Source organism: Labrus bergylta, chromosome 23 (assembly GCF_963930695.1).
Source record: "Labrus bergylta chromosome 23, fLabBer1.1, whole genome shotgun sequence".
NCBI classification, from domain to species: Eukaryota; Metazoa; Chordata; class Actinopteri; order Labriformes; family Labridae; genus Labrus; species Labrus bergylta.
The window spans coordinates 13,262,797-13,283,945 of record NC_089217.1 but is presented as its reverse complement, the minus strand read 5'-3'; the positions used below and the strand labels follow the sequence as shown (position 1 = coordinate 13,283,945).

Sequence of the window (21,149 nt, the reverse complement as noted above, 5' to 3'; positions counted from 1 at the left end):
CAGGAGGAGGAGGAGGAGGAGGGGAAGGAGGAGGAGGGGGAGGAAGATGAAGAGGAGGAGGAGGAGGGGGAGGAGAAAGATTACAGCACAGATCGAGATGAAGAGCAGGAGATAGAGGAGGAGGAGAGGGAGGTGACACTAAGCTGACACAGAAGAACATTATCATCTGTTACAAAAGCTGATTTCTTCCTCTGAGCTGCTTCATTTCCTTCTTTAACTCCTTTTCTTCTCCTCCTATTAATCCTCCTCCGCTCATTATACAATCTCTGCTTCCTTTCTTTGCTTTACAAGTTCCCCCTCCTCCGGCGGCGTTTGGTCAGGAGAAGAAATGTGTCTCTTTTGATATCCGTGGAATTGGAATACACGACGTCTCGAGCCGATTCTTTAGAAAGCCTCAGAAATCCTGCAGCAAATGTGCAACCTCTGCAACTCTGAGATCCCAATTCAGAGATTTAGTTAAAGGGTTGACGAGAAGCAGATTCTCTCTTGTTTCATTAGTGAGGAAAAGAAACGTAGCTCAAGTCTGCAGGGACTTGGGTTTGAGAAGTGGAGGGGATTCCCGTTCAGGTCTGGAAGTTGGTCTGGTAGCTCGAGAGGAGCCAGGTCACTTCCTGAGCACTGTCGAGGCGCCAAATACCGATTGCTCGGGCGCTCTTTCAAGTGCAATTTAGGGGACGCACTCACACGGGGCAATCTGTACTGTGACTAAGCACGCTTCTCCCCTAACGTCCAGTTCGTCTGACCAGTGTGAGTGCGCCTTAAGAAAGTGTGCAGGAGTTTGCTGGCAAGTTCAGGTTATACAAACTGGACAATAACCCGATTTGTTGCCTATACAATTTCTGTTTTGTTACCGTGGTATCGAAACAGGTATCGATATTGTCTGGTTGTCACTTTTTATCGTATCTACATTTTAAATTCTGGTATCATGACGACCCTATGCTATGGTGGGACGCAGAGAGAGTCCAGAGATATCGATTAGTGAAATATCTGGACCTCTCTGCTAGATCAGATCATGTAGAGTGATATCACTTTTTCACTAGAAGCTTCAGCATCAACGACTTAAAGCCTAAGAAAATGCAAGCTGGAGGACATATGAAGAGGAGACCTGACACACAACATCATACTTTTCTTTTACGCTTTTTTTCAAATCAGCCCAGAGACATCCGGGTATCACGAGCTTCTGCAGACATCCACAGTTATCCCGCCTTTCACAGGTTCTTCACCTTTATAAGGTTTCCATTCTTATTCACGTTTTGGCGCTGGAACAATACTTCAAAGTCAAGCAAGATTTACAGATATCTCCTCGTCTTTTAATCTTGTCACCCCATGAGGCCGATCACTTCCGGAAACATGCGACCCAAAACAACTTAAAGATACGGCATCATAAGACAAGACATGAAACGTGATCAGCACAGCAACTTTCTCTCTCAAGAGGACAAACGGGGACTCACAGTGCAGATATATTTGTGCTGCATGAGACACACACACACACACATTTCAGTGTCGGCTGCACTTTAGAAAATGAAGCATTATTACATAATCTAAGATTTTTCTGAGGATGTGATTTCATGTCTTTGTCTACAAAATAACTTAAAAAGGAAAAAGAAACTCTCAACTGGATCTGTAGTCATGTCTTTTCATGATTCTTGTCAGTGAGTAATGAGATTATTCCACACGCACACACACACAGTGTACATATTCCATGTACTGTAAATCTTTGTATCACAAACAGAACAAATCCTGTTGACAATCTGCAGTCATGCTAATCTGAACCAGATGCAGCAGCATGTGTGTGTGTGTGTGTGTGTGTGTGTATTAATACCTGCACTGTGGCTAATTCTGCTCATCCTTGGATGTTTGTTTTGTGTTTGTCATTAGATGTGTGTGTGTGTGTGTGTGTCAGCATATTGAAAACAAACAATAGACATCACTTGTGCATTCAGATCGCCTGCAGAGCGTGGGCTGAACTGAACATCATCATCTCTGCAGAAACAGCCTCACGTTGGTTTCACACCACGCACGTCCTTTCTCTCCATGTGTTACTACAGCTTTACTACGCTTATTCCCACGACACATTTACCGCACATGTAGCCCCGACACACTGGTCGCAGAAGCACGTGGTCGGTAGTTCTGCTGGTGCACCAACAGGCGAGACGCATGCAGAACCGAATGCACGAGTCACAAATAAGTGGCAAACAGATTAACACAAAAGGGGGGAAATCATGAGGTCAGCGCAGGCTCCGTCTGAAGCTGCTGCATCTAAGAAACTTTTCCCAAACCAAAAAAATAAAATCGACATGACATCAGAGTCTTTCCAGCTCTGATGACACATCTGTGCTCCCAACATGAACTAAACGTCCCTGAGTGATAGCAGAGAAAGTCTCCAATCAAAGTGTCTCCGTCTTTGGGTTCTCGTTGAATACACATTCTGCTTTGTATTAAAATGTTACAGCGTGTGCACGTCTGCAGGCTGAAGCAAATAATACTCATCTTAGTCTCGCATGTGCTTACAAATAATTCAGCCTGAAGCAATTATTACAAACAAACTCAACAGTTAGCGGTACCGCCAGTAGAGACTCTGATCAGCTAAACTAGCACGACTAATGGCGGGGTTCCTCAGGGCACGACTCTTAAAGGCTCCGTTATGGTCGATGTCCGATATGCAGACAGAGACAGAGGGTACAGTGTTCATGCTAGGACATCTTCAGGTCTCAGTCGTCAACATGCGACCACAATAACCCCCCTGCAGGGTGAGAACTTGGATTAGGGTGCAGCTGTAGCCTTGCACGCCACACCAACGACCACACGCACACACACACAACGCCACGGGCAGCTGAGGAAGATAACGAGACCTACAGAGCTAAAAATGAAGCGATATTACGTTAGGTAAAAAGACAACTACAACAGAAGATCTGGACGGAGATTGGACAGGAAAGGAATGTAGCCGGACAGCGGAGAAGGAGAAGCGGAGGTCTAGTCGTGACATTTAAAGCTTACATATTTACATTTCAAACATAAAGGACGATGTGACACATTTGCATCCTTTTCCAGGATGTTTTACTCCCACAGAGGGCGTCTCAGAAGGTCATGCACACTAAAATGTTACCTTGCTAATATCATCTTGTTTTGCTCAGTAATACAGGTGAAATATGTGCTTTTTACCGACATCTATGATGAAGAGTTGATATATAAGACCAGAAGTTTGCAACAAGTGCTGAATTCTTGAAACTCAATGGATATTTCATGATTTAACTGAGTCTATCTTCCCACCTGCTCCACACTTGAAGCCTTGAAGTGTTTTTATAAGCAGGAGAGAGAGAGAGAGACAGAGAGAGAGAGAGAGAGAGAGAGCGAGAGAGAGCGAGAGCTTAATCAATGATCGATTCCTGCTCACCTGAATGTTTCTAACCTGTACAGAAAGGTCAGTGATATTTTCACCCACCTCAAACTTTGCAGACATGTACCCTGAATCTCTATCAGAAAACTTGAACTAACAGTTCAGCTGCTCAGATATCAGAGCCATGAGACGATGGTGACGCTCTTTAAATTTATTCCGATGCATCGAGAAGGTAAACTTTGAAATGTAGCAGCACGCTGCACCACCGCTCCCTGCAGAGCGGAGGATCTCTTTCCTGTGTTACAGCTGCACCAGAGAGCACGGCAGTTTTGTGCTTATTAATGCACTGCTTATTCAATTTGGGAATGCTAATGAGTACAGAGCGCGCTAACATTTGTTTTTCACCTGAATGGAGCGCTGAGCGGCAGATGTGTTTCTCTCCACGGACTGCAAACAGAGACAGAGACGGAGCTGCTACAGTCGAGCAGCACGGGGACCAACTTGTTCAAAGTCAGCCCAAGGGCATGTGGTGTTTTACTGGGAGGAACAGGAAGGCCCCAATCTCTCACTTCATAAAGAGGATGTTTTTCTGATCTCATGTCTTATTAAGCAGTAAAGATTGAAGAGATGGGGGGGGGGGGGGGGGGGGGGGGGGGGGGGGGTATGTGACAGCAGTCCCAGGATGATGCAGCTTTGATGCAGCAGAAGCACCAAGAAGTGCTAATTCATTTAATCTGAGTACGGAGAGATGTGTGTTTAAGAGGCTTTAAAGGCAGAATGTGTGACATGTTACCCATAAATAAATCATAAATCCAGTATCTCCTGTGTGAATGTGTCTCTGAGTCATGACTGTCTACAATGAGTGAGAAGCTCGAGTCCCGCTGGCTGTGTTGTTGTCAGAGCCATGTTTACATGAACGGGACGGCCAGCTCCTCCTCCCCTTGTGTATAAAAGCTGTTTTAGTCAAGGACAAGAGAGAAGAAGAAGAAGAACATACTCACTGATTATTTGGATGTTAGTAAGAGCTTTTAGATCACGCTCATTCTGTTTCAGTTTTACATGCAATGTGAAGCTACGAGTTAACTAAAGAGCGCTAACATTAGCATGCTAACACAACAATGCAGGACACAGGTGACTGCAGCTCGAGTAAAGGACTGTTTTGTCCTCCTCTTGCACTCAATGGTGCTTAATTATGGTTTGTCTAATTCCTAACTACATCGTGCGAACAGGAGTCGAGGGGGGCTGGAGGTTGTAGAGCTGCTGCTGATGTCAGGACACAACTCCTATACATCGTCTTCATGTTTTCTTGGTGACATTTTCTTGAAAAGGTCTGAGCCACATTACAGAGGGAAGCAGAAGTTAACCTTCCTAACCTGAACACAAGGAGCTGCTGGAGAGACGCGCTCTGAAACGCCGGTGGTGAGCGCTGCCATCTGTGGACACGGGCTAAAACACCAAACCCCACAGAGTAACCAATCAGTGCCCACCTTAGAGCAGCGGCCCCTCATGTTCACTGAGGTTAAATGTGTGTTTCTGTCAATGGATTCTGGTAGTGTTGAAAGATGCAAAACATAGCAGTCTGATTACAAAAAGCTTCACATGCTTTACCTTGATAAGGTTTTCCCCCTAAAGGTCACATTGCAGCGACTGCACACTGATCTACAGCTGCACGCTGAAACACCTGAGCCAAAACTTTAGTCCCCAGTCAAAGATTTCTGACATAGTGAGACTGACTGGGAGAAAGAAATCCAGAAGTTAGGCTAGAGCAGAAATGAATGTGTGTGTTACTGATCTCCTGTGTGTGTGTGTGTGTGTGTGTGTGTGTGTGTGGCGTGTGTGTGTTTGGCACGAACAGCATCATGTAAGTAGATCACACAGGCTGCTGCGCTCATCTTCAGTACAGACGTTCATCAGCTGGCAGCTTACACGGATATTATGCCAAGTGGACGTCTTGAGCTGACCTTGGATCTGCTTGGATAGTCATCACAAATGACGGGTGGAGGACTGTCCCTTAATGGCAGTGACACACACGCACACGCGCACACACACGCACGACGCTGAGCTATCATCATGTACTGAATCACGTGATAAACATTTTGTGGTTATTCTGACCGGGGCCTCAACGCCCATTTGAGTTAATGCAACACACTTCATGTTTTCAACAGAGCTTAGAGAGCGTACAGATCCTTTTCTGAAGTAAATGTGCCATGCAATGATGCAAAGGTCTGCTACAACTTACTGTATATTTAAAATCCCTTTTAACTAAAGTAACTCAATCATTTCAGTCAAGCATGACCATAAGAAACCAGTCAGCAGCCTGCAGGCCTGCAAAATGAAGCCCATGCAAAAATGCACAGAACAGCAGTTCCTCCAGTGTCCACTAGAGTCTGTCTCCTGCAGTGAGTCAGTCCCCATAGAGCCCCATGTTAACATGTCCATCTTTACAGCAGATATAAACATGTTTTTACAGTCTGGTACAAAAACAGTTTTGGTCTCTACAGCTCATTTCTCTCTTCATGACGACTGTGCGGGCTGAATGTTTAAACAACTCACCATTTAAGACGCTTTTTATCTTAAACCTAATAATAATAATTACCTTCATAAATCTGCCCCCGGTCTGTGCAGAGTGATCACGCACCATCAGCTCAGTAGCTAATCTACCTTTGTTCGGAGTCTGATTTTGTTATCCTCTTCGTGGAGGGTAAGGTGCTCCTGGACGTTGTTACCCCTCAAATCTTTCAACATTTTTCAACCGTCTGTTACATTTTCTGCCTCTTGAAGCATCACGGCCCTGACCCGTTTCCCCCCCCCCACTTTACACGCCTTCTTCCTGTTAGGCGTTTGTACCTTTTCTACAGAATGGCTGAAATGTGCTGGGGGGGGGGGGGAATCTACTCCTTAAACATGCTATGTAAACATGCTGTAAAATATCTACAGTCCAGTAGATTTTTACATTCAGCCTACATCCTGTGTGAATTCACTCACTTTGTTCTGAGTCCATCTGTTCACATGCAGGGTGAGACATCGAGTGTGAGGAATGAAGCGGGAGCTGCGTTTACTACAAACCTGCTCTGCTTTGTCATGAACAGAGGACAGTGTGTGGATCGCGGCGACCTGTAGAGTGTGATAGAGGCTGTGAAAAACAATCACGTGATTTTTAAACCACAGTGTACTCTGCAGCCGGCCAATCAAAATGCAGAGCATCAAATTTGCAGAGTGCAAACACGGCTGGAACGGAGCTGTGTCGGAAAAAAAAACATTTGATGTGAAGGTTAAGTAGTCTGTTTTTTTTTTTTTATTGTTTTGTCGACAAATCCGAATGTATCCGAAGCCCCATTCCCCCCGCTGGCCTGCACTCACACTGCGCCAAGACTAACCACGGTTACCATTTGTATTTAATGTTGTGATACAACACCTGCATGGCTTTACGTATTAATGAAGCGTGCTCAGTTAACAAGACGGACTCAAAGAAAAAAAATAAGGGACGTGCGGTCAAGTCTACAAAACCCAAATCAAAGAACGTGACAAGATACTTTACTGACTTTGAGGCTTATTTTCAGTCATTTTGGTCAGATACAGACAGAACACTTCAAAATTTCTCGATGAGTGTTTCCACGTTGTGCGCCCGTGGCTTGTGAGCATGCATGAGCAAAATTCAGCACCCCATCTAGTCCATCCGTGTCAGGACCATAGACTGTAAATATTACTGGACGAACCCTGACCCGTCTGTGACATAGGCAGAAAATGAGTCCAATCGACGGCCGCATCCATATTGGATTTGCAGTCTCAACCTAACTTCGGATCAACCTAGCGACAGCAGTAAGGCGGGACCGGCGGGACTTAGCTCCGCCCATTCAGCTCGACGTTAGCAGTCCACTTCACAGCATAGCTAACAGCTAGGCTGCTATCATCAACTATTCCTGCTCGTCCTGAGAAAACTCTACAAACAGTAAGTTAACATTTAACTTTTCTACAACACAGTTAAAACGAATTATATTCAACACAAATATTTAATTAAAGTCTTAAAACTACACTTTTTTAAATATACAATTATGTTTATGAGTTATTTGTTAGAGAAGTTAGACTTTGTCAGTGTTAGCAGAGAAATACATTAACAAAGTTTTATCCATAAACTGTAAATAAATGAGACATCCAGAAGAAATCAATATTACAAAGCATACAGTTCATGTTACTGTTCTGACAAAAAGAGGAATGTCTGAGTCTTATATTCACTGATGTCAACAGCGATGAGGTGAACATGACAATTGAAAAATAATTATTTAGTATTTATTATAAGATATTTGTTTTCTATTGAACCCTGTGAAGTCATGGAGTCTGTGGACAGTGTCAGCTTCACACCAAAAACTTTAAGTATTAGAAAAAATAGTGTTTAAGACTGGCATCTATTATGATGAGTTGCAGCTACCTTGTTCAATATTATTCCTGCAGATGTGGCTCATAACAAAAAAACACCCTGAGCTGTCACATGTAGTTAACTGTACATTTTGTCTTGTCTGAGGCATTAATTGAACACCTTTGTATTTCTCCTATAGACACAGTGTGGATTATTGGTGACTGGTCCGTCGAGGTGCCCAGAGAGCTGCAGAGACAGAGGAAGAAACCTGAGCCTCAACAACATCTGCATTTGTTGGTTCTTCTGAGGTGGACTTCAGTTGCTTCTCTTCAACAGCTCGCTGTGAGGGAGGTCTCCCCCGGATGGCCTGAGTGATGACACCCACAGGCTGAGAGCTGAGACGGGTTTTAAGCCTTTTGACAAACCATTACACTGCGCCCACCTGTCAAGCTGGTCAGCTACACGCCTTATTGTGAATAACTCTTATCCTTCATCAAAACATTCACCCCCCCCCCCCCCCCCCCCCCGTACAGTGTGTGTCCATCGAGACATGAGCTAATCAGACCTATTTGTTTGTTTTGTACCAAGCTGTAAACATGTTCATCTCTGCTGTAAAAACAGACTTTTTTTAATGTTGTTTTTCAGATTAAATAAATATTTCTATATAAATGCACTCCTTTATGTCTACTTATGAGTATACATTTCAGATTAATGCTCAACTCAATAGCTTAGGGAAGGAAGTCTACTTTTACACAACTTCTTATTCTTTTGATAAATACTAATGTAGTTCATTTCTGAAAGTGGGATGGAACAGAGTCATTGCAAAAATTTGCCCTTAAACACAGCCCCATTCTTAAATCAAGATACATGGAGAGTAAATAAGATCAATAACTTGTGAATAAAAACACAGTTAAAAATGATTTAGAAATGTAGTCTTCCCTGATCAATATCACATAATATCAACTTCTCCCATCTAAACTGGACAAAGGGTTTTAAAATGGGAAGAAAATGGTTTGATTGCAAGTTGTTTGGAGGAGATCTAGTTTTATTTGAACAGCATGAATACAGTCTTCCAAGGTGCAAACCCTCCTCTTCCTCCTGAAGCCTGTGGAGCTCCTTCATGTACTGCTGTCTTATCTGCTGGCCATCTTCTCTCACCAGAACTTTGACTGTTGAAAAGTCATTCTGAAGAAGCTCGAGCATGTGACATGGATCCAGGAGAACATGGACTTTTAGTGAGAGGTCTTCAGGATGGCAAAGAAAGAGAGAAAATATCAGTTATTCATTAAATCATTTTGTTTGTTCTCATCTATTTTTCTGTATTCATCTGTGTGTAAGAACACATTTATAAATTCAACAGTGTACTACCCAGACAACAAAGGTCAAGTATTCAGGTAATCAACATCTATTCAAAGTTAAGAAGATAAACATTATTGTAATCATCATCTCTCACTCACACAATGATATTCCACATTAAATGGTCTCAGATTTTGTGTGAGGAAAAATGAAGCAATTTATTGTGGATAGTACTTCATCTTAACATGAAACAAATATAACCTGAATTATTTAAATCATTAACAGGTCCCAACACTCTGTTCTTTAGTACAGAACATACAGTAACTCATTTATTATTAACATGAGCTCAGTACATGGCTGTATTCTTCAAACTATTTCTTATACTTTATATCTATGTGCTTTAAATCTTATTTTCATTCCATGTTATTTATATTTTATATTTCTACAGCTATATTCTGTGTATGAGTTCAGTGAAAATTAATATGGTTATTAATATAGTTCTTAATGGTTACAGATGCTCTTACAAAGTGAAGTTTTTTAAAGTTGTTAACAGTTTGCTCAAATCTTAAGACAGCACATTAGGTTCAGTTCAGTTTATGTTACTGACGGATAATTACTACACACAGTTTGTTTTTTAATGTCCACATTTACGTGGAGTATAACATTCATCATAACGTCAGATAACCATATTTACAGTCTGTGGTTAACCACCGAGGTGAACCTTTAGCTTCTAACATCACACAAACTCATTATTTTCAACAACAACATCTTAACAACAAACATTTCTAAACCATTGACCGTAAATAATGTAAATAATGTAAATAATGAGCTACACAGTTAGCCGACTGGTTTACAAGCTAACGCTAAACAAGCTAGGTCCGTAAATATAAACACATGAGTAAGCAGTAAATATAACACTACTATATCACTTACCGAAAAAAACTGAAGCATCAACTTGTTGGATGGTCTGTTAACCGCACAGCAAGCCATGTATGTTGTCAGATATGTGTTAAAAAACTCTCCAAACGAAGTAAGAAAGAGGAGAAATCAGACGGATCAAGCTGTTAGCCTCCTGACCTGCTGACCTGACAGACAGATGCAGCGCGCACAGCTGTCAATCAAATCTGACACAACCAAATATGGGCATAGTCGTTTTCCTTAATAGAATAAAATCCGATGAGTTATAAAAAAATTCACCCCCCCCACAGTGTGAGGAGAAGGGGCCGTCAACTTCTCAGATACATCTCGTTTTTTGAACCAGGCTGTAAACATGTTGATTCCTGTGGTAAAAACGGGCTTTTTTGGCTGTGGGCTTATGGCACTTCCGGCGCTTCTGCAGCCAGCCTCAAGCGGAACCTCGAGGAACTGCAGTTTTTTGTACTTCCGCATAGGCTTCATTTTTCGAGACCGGAGGTTGCCCCTTGGTCAGGACCAAGGAAGAACAGGGCACTCACACCAGTCAAACGAACTGGACTTTGGGGGTCAAGCGTACTTGGGCGCCCTGAATACTTCTTGCCAGTCGGTCTATGGCTGAAGAGTCTACCTCACACACCTGCTCGCTGGATTCATGACACCCTTCCTGAAATAGGAGGAAATTAAGCGTTTCCTGTTGGGACTATTTTTAGTGTCGGATGAATTCACTTTTTGATTTATTGAGCATGGGGGCTGCAGGATGAGGAACTAAAGGTTGTTCATGGCGGTGAAGTCTGTGCGACTGTAAATATATGTATGCAAAGCAGGGTGGGAAATGTAGTCTCCCTCTTGCCCAAGTGAGCTCTGACAGTAGGCATGATGATGAGCCGTGATAACCCAGCTGAAAGGCCACGTCCACGCATGATTTGTTCTGTTTCTTCTTCATCAGGTGACCTGTTGGCGCCGTGTGTTTGTTCTTCATGCAACATTCATGATTCACTTTTAAACTGAATGTTAACAAGCGGCATTCTGCAGTCTGAACACGCAACACAGCAGCGCAAAGAGCAGCCTGCCGGTTAAATATTCAGATGATGCTATCAGGTAAAGAAGCACCTGCAGAGCGCGCGCACACACACACACACACACACACACACACACACACACACACACACACACACACACACACACACACACACACACACACACACACACACACACACACACACACACACACACACACACACACACACACACACACACACACACACACACACACACACACACACACACACACACACACTTAACAAATAAGACCACGTTCATACACATGCATGAACAAGCAGGTAATCATTCAGATGATCTGAATAATTAAAAGTAATTAACAGGCTGCTACCTGCAACAAACATCTAACAAAGTCCCACATAAATGATGCCTGAGTGCTGCTAATGGGGGGAAGGTGAGATCATTCAGAGGGAGTGAAGTCAGATCGGTTTCTCTGCCGATATAGAGCTCAGATCTCCAACACAGTTACTTTCATCACGTTTCCTCTTATAATATTCACTGCTGCAAACTAATCCATTCATAATCTGTGACAGACTATTTCTAATCCTGTCAGATCGCATCTCTGCACACATTAAGTACATTCACACCCTCGCAGGCTGAATTTACAACAGACAGGCAGCGAGCTCCTCTGCTCCTCTCCCCCGCCGCTGGGAATAAATGCTTTCTGTCACCTTGTATAAATTATTTTTTAACAAGGACAACCGCAGTGACAAAGTGTTAGGACCTGCAGGTTCTGTTCCACACGCTGGATTTGAAAAATGAGCCCGTGCAGATTTGTGCTGTTTGCCGAAAAAACATGTTTATGATGTGGAGAAGGCCACAGAGAGAACAAGGGCGGAGACGAGCCTCTGAAAAAGAGTCGCCAGGGGAGCATCCTGACTGGAACATTAGACAACGACATTGGATGTGCACGGATTGAAAAGAAAACAGGCTGGCAGATGTTGTTTTATAACCACCAAGAACATTATTGATACCTGACAGAGCATGATTGACGTCTGTGTGATGAGCTGCCTGCAGTGGAAAGACGCACTGTGGGGAGATATCGCACAACGAGGAAACTTTTACTTATTTCTCATGAAGACCCAAATATTACAAACCCGGCCTAGAGGTCAAAGTTCAGTGACTGAACTAGGTGAGGTTATAACTAGCAGACAGCGGCAAGACACTTGGCATGATGTATTGGAGCGAAGTTGTAGGACACGCCCACCCCGACAGCTCTTTCGGGGAAACGCCCACCTGGAAGCTCACTCAAGTTTCCCTGCGACTGCAAACAGAGCTGGCCAATCAGAGGAAAGTGGGCAGGTGGAGAGGGCGAGCCTTAAAGAGACAGTAGCTGAAAATGAAGCGTTTCAGGCAGAGGCTGAAATGAGGGATTTTACTGACGCCAGTATCAGATAAATAAAGAGGTTTTTGATATAAAACTCTGGTGTGAATTCTTTGCAATAAGCTGGTGTGTGTTTGCTCAGATATCTCAGAACAAAATGAAACATTTATGATGTTCAGTGTCCGTCCTCAGAGTGCAGCTGTGTGCACAGAAAACAAACTCCTTCAGACCAAACATGACGTGTGATTCGCGGCCTCGCTGCTCACTTCCCTTCCTCCTTCACAGCGCTTCTTGACGCCTTCAGCCCAGTTTGTGTCCTCGGAGCGAAAACGGCATTAAAATAATCAGTATTTGTGCAGCAGTGGAGGTATTTGTCCTCACAGCTCGACCTGCATCTGGACCAACAGCGCTCTGCTTACTTCATCCGATTTATGGCTTTAGTGTGAGGCAGGGGAACACTCTGCAGCGGGGAACACAATGCTCCATAACACCGGCTCCACATCATCCACTTAGGGGTGTGTATGTGTGTGTGTGTGTAGGGACAAACTGGAACAGAGGAAAACTTTACTTTGGTGTCACTGAAGCTGCCTGAGTACACTGTCCGCTCCTGCTGCTCTAAAAACAGAAACATTTCTAAACAGTCGCATTAAAAAAAAAAGCAAACTTTTGTGTTCACACAATCCTGTTTGTGCTGCCGTTTTTAAATTCATAATCATAAACCAAACATAAGCCTCCTCTGACTCCAGAGCAGCAGGCTCACCTCGGAAATCCTATTCATGTTTATGTTTGTCTCACACACACACACACACACACACACACACAAACACACACGGACACACACACCCTAGTGTGCACGGACACACACAAACACACAATGAAGAGGGGATTGTTGGGCTTGAGCTCGGCTCTTCTAACGCAGATTGGGAACATTAGCGCGGAGAGAGAGGCCCGGATGCTGCCAGCGTGGAATGAGAGAATTTCATAATGTTGGCACAGAACAGCACAGATCCTCTCCATCATTGTAATCCTGGGCAGCCTCACTAGTAGATTACCTATTCATCCTGCCTGAAGCATGATGGGAGATTAGCCTAACGGAGAGAGGAGAGAGACGGCAGAGTGCCAGCTCCGAGGCACAGGGGAGCTGCGGTGTGGATTAGCCTGCTAGCCCACTGCAGCGGCTTGGAAAGTTAAAAAAGAGAAACTCCTCAGTAGAAAGAAAACGGGGAAAGGGCAGGAATAAACGGTTACAGCTTTCCTTTAAATTTAAAGGAAACAACAGTAGGTCAAATATTGTAAAGTCCACTTCACCATGTTTCTCTAACTCTAACATGTGTCCCTACTCTGTCTACAAACCCCCCAATGATGAGAAAAGTTCATCCTCTCCGTCTTTTGCCTGCTCCACTTTTCAGAAAATGTGTGCTCAAACAGGCCGTTTAGATATTTTCCCTTCATGACATCACAAAGGGTAGTAGCCCCTCCCCCAGGTGGGTGACACTCCCACAGCTAGGTGTTCGTTCTGCCCTCTGAGTCTGCCTTCTCACTGTAATCAATAAGACATGGAGCGAGAAAGCCCGAGCCAGCCAAGCCCTTCCAGAGAGGGGGCGTGGTCAGACACAGCTCATTTACATTTAAAGGTACAGACACAGAAACAGCCTGTTCTGAGCAGGGCTGAAATAGAGGGGTTTATAAACATGATCAAACACAGGATCAGAGTGGATTTAGAACAAGAAACTTCACAGACATGTTTTGGAGAGCTCTGAGACTTATTTTAACTGGTTGAAGAGGAGGAGAATATATGACCTTTGAAATCATGACCTCGACCTTTTAAAGTTTTTAGGGTCTTAAAGTTCTGGAGTTACTACAGTAGATTGTTTCAGCCTGCAGAAAGAATCCATTTGAAAAATGGAGAGAGGTCAGAATGCAGAAAGGTTTACAGACCGATGCAGAGCTGGCTAAACACAAAAGCTTCAGTGTCCAACCTGCATGAGCACTGACTCCGGGGGGGGGCAGCTCCCTGCAATGTTTTGATTTTTCAGGATCTCTGTAACTGATCCCTGCTGGAGTCGCTCTTTTGTATAAATTAACCTGCAGGCCTCGGCTGTAACAGAGCTCCTGTGATTTGTTGTGACCGTCGGAGCCTCTCCGCCTCACGGGTGTAAACGTGACGTAATCCGTCCTGACACGAACTGAGCGCCGGCAGCCCTGCGTGTTTGATTCCTTTTTTTGTAACTCCCTCCATCGATGTTAGCGAGGAGGCAGAGAGAGAGAGAGAGAGAGAGAGAGAGAGAGAGAGAGAACGAGCAGATGGCTGAGGAAGAAGAGCCTCAGCCGATGCAGCAGAAACGTCCACCTCTCTCTCTCTCTCTGCAGCCAGCGGGCATCCATCGCACCGACTAGTCCCACCACCATCGGCATCCATGTGAGAGCCAGGGGCACGCTGAGGAGGGACGGGGAGCCAGATGGGACATTTAGGAAATTACAGCATGCAAGTTTGAAAGAGTTTACTCATGAATATGTGAACTTTGTCGAACATCTGCTGATCTTCCGCCCACACACACACACACACAGATTCAGTTTTTCTTCTGTGTGTTGTTTTTGTATAAACTGTAATCATGATTATCTTTAAATCACACTAAACATCAGAGGCTCGTGTTTAATTTTACCAAGTTACTGATTTATTCATGACCATCAGTTTTGATTAATTTGACTAAATGGTCTACGACCTTCTTATTTTCTTTCCTCCTTTTTTTAAAGCATACACTCAAGTAGGGTACCAAGTCTAAAAAGCCAGCTAGAGGTGGAAATAAAAAGCCTGAGGAAAAGTGAGAAAGTCATGCTCTTATTTTTAAAGTCAACACAATCAGGAATAAGTTTCCAAACTTCTGACAACCTCAACTTTTACCAACAATCGTCTGTGCAACAAAAGATAAACTGTCTGGACTCAGAACTGAGATGCATCAAAATTCAAAACCGATCCCTTAAGGTTGTTTCTTTGACCACATTTTAAAAGTAACATTTATTTTTCACTAGTACATCGTCGGTCGTTAGGATTCAAACACAAGAGTTTCATTTCACTTCACACTTCAAGCATTGTAACACCAGACCGCCTTGGACACCTGAGCTCTCTCGTCTTTTGCTCATCTATTGTTTGTTTGTACACTTTAAGATCATAAAAAAGTTGAATAGAGGAGAGAATATATTAGACTGTAAATATATCCGAGGCGCTACGTCCAGATAGAGGCACCGAAAACTGAAAAAACATGCTGACGTTCAAAACATTTCGGATTTCTAACCCCATGAATTCTAAGTTTGCAGGTACAATACACCAACACAAACAACCAGAAGATTGTTTTTCACAGACCGGCAGTTTGTTGAATCAGAACATTTTCTCCTCGGTAACGTTACGTCAGCTCAGGACACGAGCTGCTGCTGTCACACGGACGGCTGCAGACAATCAGAGCTGATGACACACGACAGTGACTGCAGCGCTAATGACACAGCCACGACTGCTGACTCGGCATCACACAGACACACACACACACACACACACACACACCCTTATATTAATCCACATGTTGTTATTACTGACAGGATGACTATGATTAGGCTGTGACTGTGTGTGTTTGTTTCAGAGCTAAATCAGCAGAAATAACTTCACCCGTCCGTCCGCCTGCAGGTGTGAGCGGGTCTCTAGTCTACACATTTCTACAGTTTCTCATATTAGAGATATGAGCCTGTGAATCAAAGAACACACAGATGTAATTTGTACGGCCATGTTTAGGAGGACTTTAAACTTCTGCAGAGTTCTTTCTAGTTTGAGACAGTTTGTACTTGTCCCGAGGTTTTAAGTTTCTTCTGAGTCATTAGAGAGTCGGGTTAGTGAACTCTGACATGGACGTTGAAATTCCCGGTTATGAGTCTTATCCTGGTTTTTATTCAGGATATGCTGTTTACATGCACACAGAGATAAACCTGGTCGTTCTTTTCCCTGTACACATGACAAATGTTAAATACTCGTATCCTGCTTTCTGATTACTGCGTCTGATTTGTTCGGGCTTCTGTAATGTAACCGTCTGCTGTTGTGACCAGTGACGACTGGGGAAAAGAGAACCTCTAAACTAGTTTATAATGTCGACATGAAAACCCTTTTCACACCCGTGAGGCCGTCGACAAATACTTTCATCATCAGGGTTCCTTCAAAATCGGTTTCTTTTTCAGCTAAGGTGTACTCCTGCATGTCCTGTGCCTCTTCACAGTTCACTCATGCAGCATGATTCACATCGTCCCACAGTTCACCTGCAGTCTGCGACGCCTGGGTCTCCCAAAAGTGATAACTGTGCTCGTCAAGCGGATAACTCGCGCTCTGCGAAAGCCTCCGCCGCGTGTGAGTTCTTCTCCCTGACGGCAGACGGAGGCTTACACTCTTCGTCTCGCTCTCTCCTCAGAGCGGCGTTTGGGTAAATGTGTCAGCGGCGTTCTGCTCGTCTGCCTGACTGCAGGTTCATAGAAAGAGACAAGCCCTGAGACTCATTGGCTCACTAACAGGCTGCGTGTGAGACGGAGTGTCAGACCGACTGACTGAAAACACACCGCCAACTCCACATCATGTGTCGCCTCTCACATCAGAATAATTACACTGATCCTGCTCAGGTGAGGATTCATGGAGTGCAACGTTATTTTTTTTTGGGGAAATCATTAAGCAGGCATGTGAGAAAACATCTCTCAACACATCCTGAGCTCATGTTTTCAGCTCCAGGCTGTTATTCCTCACGCTGACACTTTGAAAGACTTTGACTGAAGAGAGACAATACGGTTTTTCCGGGTCACTTTTGACAAGAGAATTCCTGTTGAGATGATTTCCCCTCATGCTCATGTGAAAAAAAAAAACCACACAATGGAGCCGAAACAGAAGCAGCTTTAAGCCACTCTCCATGCCTGCAGAGGTTTTTTTATTTTTATTTCTGACCTGATTGAGGCAATAATGTGACAACCTCGAGGAACCCAGCGAGACATTTCCTCTCTCCTTATTTCAAACTTTCCCCTGAGCTATCCGCTGCCACAGCTAACACTGTGAGCTGAAAAGCGATCAAAGGTCAAACATCGCGTAACAATCAGTGCAGACGGAGTGATAGCTATCATCCAGGGAGTCCCCTCCATATCTGCCTTCTTATCCGTTTGCTGCTTCCTGTTTGGAAAACTCCCAATAATATCAAATATATATATAATATTTTTTTTTTTTTCAGAAGTTCAAGACAAGAATAAGGGACTTCAGAGAGCAGGTCACACATACACACTGATGGTAGAGGCTGCTGTGTGAAGTGTCAATATGAAACAGCAGGAGCGACTCGGGGTGATTTCCCCAAGGACACATCAGACATGTGGCTGCAGGAACTGGGGGATCGAACCCCCTGACCTTCTTGTTGAAAGACAATCGACTCTACCACTGAGCCACAGCTGCACAGCGATACAATCGTGTGTCTGTGATGCAGTTTGAATGAATTCACACTTGCACGTACAGCTGTAGAGTTGTGACTAGCTCGTTATTCTCTTTGAATGTGGATCTTAATTAGTGACATTTCATCATCATCATCATCATGTCATCAGCTACACAGGAGAACACACGCAGGGTGCAGAAAAAGGCCTGAAGTGTGCATCCAAGTGTCGAGAGTCGACACATCGGTGTGATAACTCGACAGCAGCAGTCGCACCGCAGAGGCCGAGGAGAGAATCCTCGCTTACTGTTGAGATACCAACTGCTCGACGGTGCATTCAAATCCCTCCCGACGGACGCCGACAGTCCTGATAAACTCCGAGCTCAGCGAGGATCCGTTCAGCTGTTTTTATGTTCTCACAGAGAAGACCACGTCGGCCACAACTCCAGGGGAACAACTCAGATAACACATATTCATTATTCATTATTTATGGATTGACTCCTACCTGCATCACACACACACACACACACACACACACACACACACACACACACACACACACACACACACACACACACACACACACACACACACACACACACACACACACACACACACACACACACACACACACACACACACACACACACACACACACACACACACACACACACACACACACACACACACACACACACACACACACACACACCAGCATTATTCTTATATCAGGCTATGCAGAAACAAACTGTGATGATGAAGAGCAGAGAGTTACACCCTGACGGGGACAGACGATGAGTGTGTGAGTGTGTAGCTTCTGGGCTCAGAGAGTGTGAGGAACATGAGGAAAGTGTTCTAAGATGATTCCAATCAGACAGACAGAGAAAGTTTGGTGAGGACAAACTGTCAGCAGACAGACTGTCAGGGTCAGAGGCTGCACACACACACACACACACACACACACACACACACACACACAAACACACTGAAAATACACACAAATACTCAGAGTGTGTGTTTGTGTTAAGAGAGAAAGAACAACCACAGTGTCCTGACAGGGAGAGGGTAAACAAAATGTGGTGAACATGGAGAATTCTGCATTCGAGGCACGCAGGAGAGGACAGATGAAAACAGGGGGGGTATGTATGTGTGTGTGTGTGTGTGTGTGTGTGTGTGTGTGTGTGTGTGTGTGTGTGTGTGTGTGTGTGTGTGTGTGTGTGTGTGTGTGTGTCGAGACTGTGTCCAGGAAACACATGAGTGCGTTTCCTGTGACCTCACTTCCTGAGGAGAGCCCTTTAATGAGGACCAAACAGTCATACCAGCCTGACACTGGAGATGAACGTTGATCGTTTATTCACATCGTGAATGCTTTCAATGATTTAAAAAAAAAAAAAAGTAAGAGTCACTTAAAACCGCTTTTCTCACCTCGTGGTGGAGAATGTGTTCTGTGTCTCTGAGGGCTTTTATAGACTTTACCTTGGAGACACAAATATTTAAAAAGATATATACTCTGCTGGATGTAAATCTGCAAGATAAGAAATGAGGAGCCAGGCTCAGACTATGCCCACAGAATGAGACTGTGGAGGGCGGCTGAACATTTTCAAGTAGACTAACACTACCTGTACTTGTGCATGCATCAGAGAGTTCAGGTGACGTGGACATTCATCTTGGTTAAAGGGTCTAATGAAGATCCACTACTGGCTAACATGGCAGGAAATATACGACTTAAACAAACTCGAGTCTGTTTGCAGAGTTAGTGCGCTTCGTTCAGCTGTCAATCAAACCCTGGTGTGGACCAAACAACCATACAGAGACCGCTTGAAGAGGTGGGTCTTGTTCTGCTCTTTTTCAGACTGTGCTGCAGTTCGTTCCGTTTGTAGTAAGAACCACCCGACGTCCCTGACGCCCAGCCGCCACCATCGGACTGTGTCGTCCCCAACAGCCACCTCATTCATGCGCGGCCTGCTCCGACCTCCACCTCAGCAGCGAGGAAGTGTGGACAACAGGAACGTGAGGCATGCAAAGGAGAGATCCTTCCTGCATCTTATCCCATATGCTCTTTTGTAAAGCGCCTCGAGACACCTGTTATGAATTGGCGCTAAACAAATAATGATTTTTTTTTGACTGTAAGAACAGGAACCGACCTCGATCCGATCTCAATATCCCAAATTGAATACTAGAGCTCATTATGTGCACAACACAAGTTGAATTATTCCATCCAGGTTCAGAATAACTTACACCCGTTAGAAAACTGAGTCCAACATGTCGTGTCTGCTGCTTCAAAAAGCTTTCAAAACACAGACTTGTAGTGATAACAGATAATGTGTCCTTTGTGCTCCTGCAGTACGGACACTTCATGTTTCCCATTCTGCAGCAGAAAAGGTGAAAAAGAAAACAACATCAGCAGCAGCATGAAGACGGACCAAATCCAGGCTGAGAGAGAGAGAATAATCCTCAACTCAGGGAGCACTCAGACACCCGTCCCAACACTTATTCCGAGGTGAGCCAACACTTTCATCATTCCTTTTTTTTTTTTTTTTTAAAGGTGGAAATACAGACCTCTGAAGTCCCACACAGACCTCCTCCTCGCTTCCTCTGAACCCGCCACCTCTCAAAATCTATTCCCTCCAAAAGTCTTATCAGGCCGCAGAGGAAAGGGGCTGAGCAAACCTCCCGACTGGAGCAGAGAGAGCAGATAAGGAATAATGTATCAGAGTTTCAATCTTTCAGCTTTTCTTTTTGCTGCATGACTCCAGCCCTGCACTCGTCTCCTCCTGTGTGTGTGTGTGTGTGTGTGTGTGTGTGTGTGTGTGTGTGTGTGTGTGTGTGTGTGTGTGTGTGTGTGTGTGTGTGTGTTTCCTACACTGACCTCCAGTCTGTTACCACACTCACACAAACACAAAGCACATGTCAGGATTATTCCAGGTGGTGCAGGTATGAGACAAACAGAGCCTGGAATCACATATCACACACAGCCCCGCACAGGAAACGATGCAGAGGTCATTCAAAGTCACGCCGCGGTATCACTTAAGCTGCTCCACCTTGGATAGTTCATGTTGTCTGCAGAGGGTCTGTGTGTGTGTCACCAGGACCCCATTAAATCAGCTCTCTCTCTCTCTTTTGCATTGAAACACGGTCTCAGTGTTTGTTTTCCTGCACGACGGGACGGATGGAATACTTCAGGTACGTGCTCTTTCAGAATGAGGACAGAATGTCGTCCTGTTTTCTTCGACCCTTTTAGCTGAAGGAGTGAAATTCCACACTTCAACCACATCATTACACTGTGTATGTCAACATGGAGCCAACACATTCTCAGAAACCCCTTTAGAGTCTGTTGCTATGTTAGGTATACATTGACCACAACCGTTAATAGATAGATTTGAGTAGACTGGTGCTATCAGATGCTACGTAGTTAGCTAGCTCATTGCAGAA

General features: G+C 44.3%; 1 protein-coding gene and 1 long non-coding RNA gene across 10 annotated transcripts in view; both read right to left on the bottom strand.

Moving 5' to 3' along the window:
* The window catches only part of plekha5 (pleckstrin homology domain containing, family A member 5), a 189,157-nt gene that overhangs the window by 145,255 nt on the left and 22,753 nt on the right, over positions 1 to 21,149 (bottom strand). The window lies entirely within an intron of this gene.
* LOC136177667 (uncharacterized) lies at positions 8,291 to 10,415 on the bottom strand. The gene is made up of 2 exons (XR_010665177.1): positions 9,921 to 10,415; positions 8,291 to 8,935 (listed from the first exon to the last, which is right to left on the bottom strand). It is a non-coding gene; the product is annotated as an uncharacterized lncRNA (long non-coding RNA).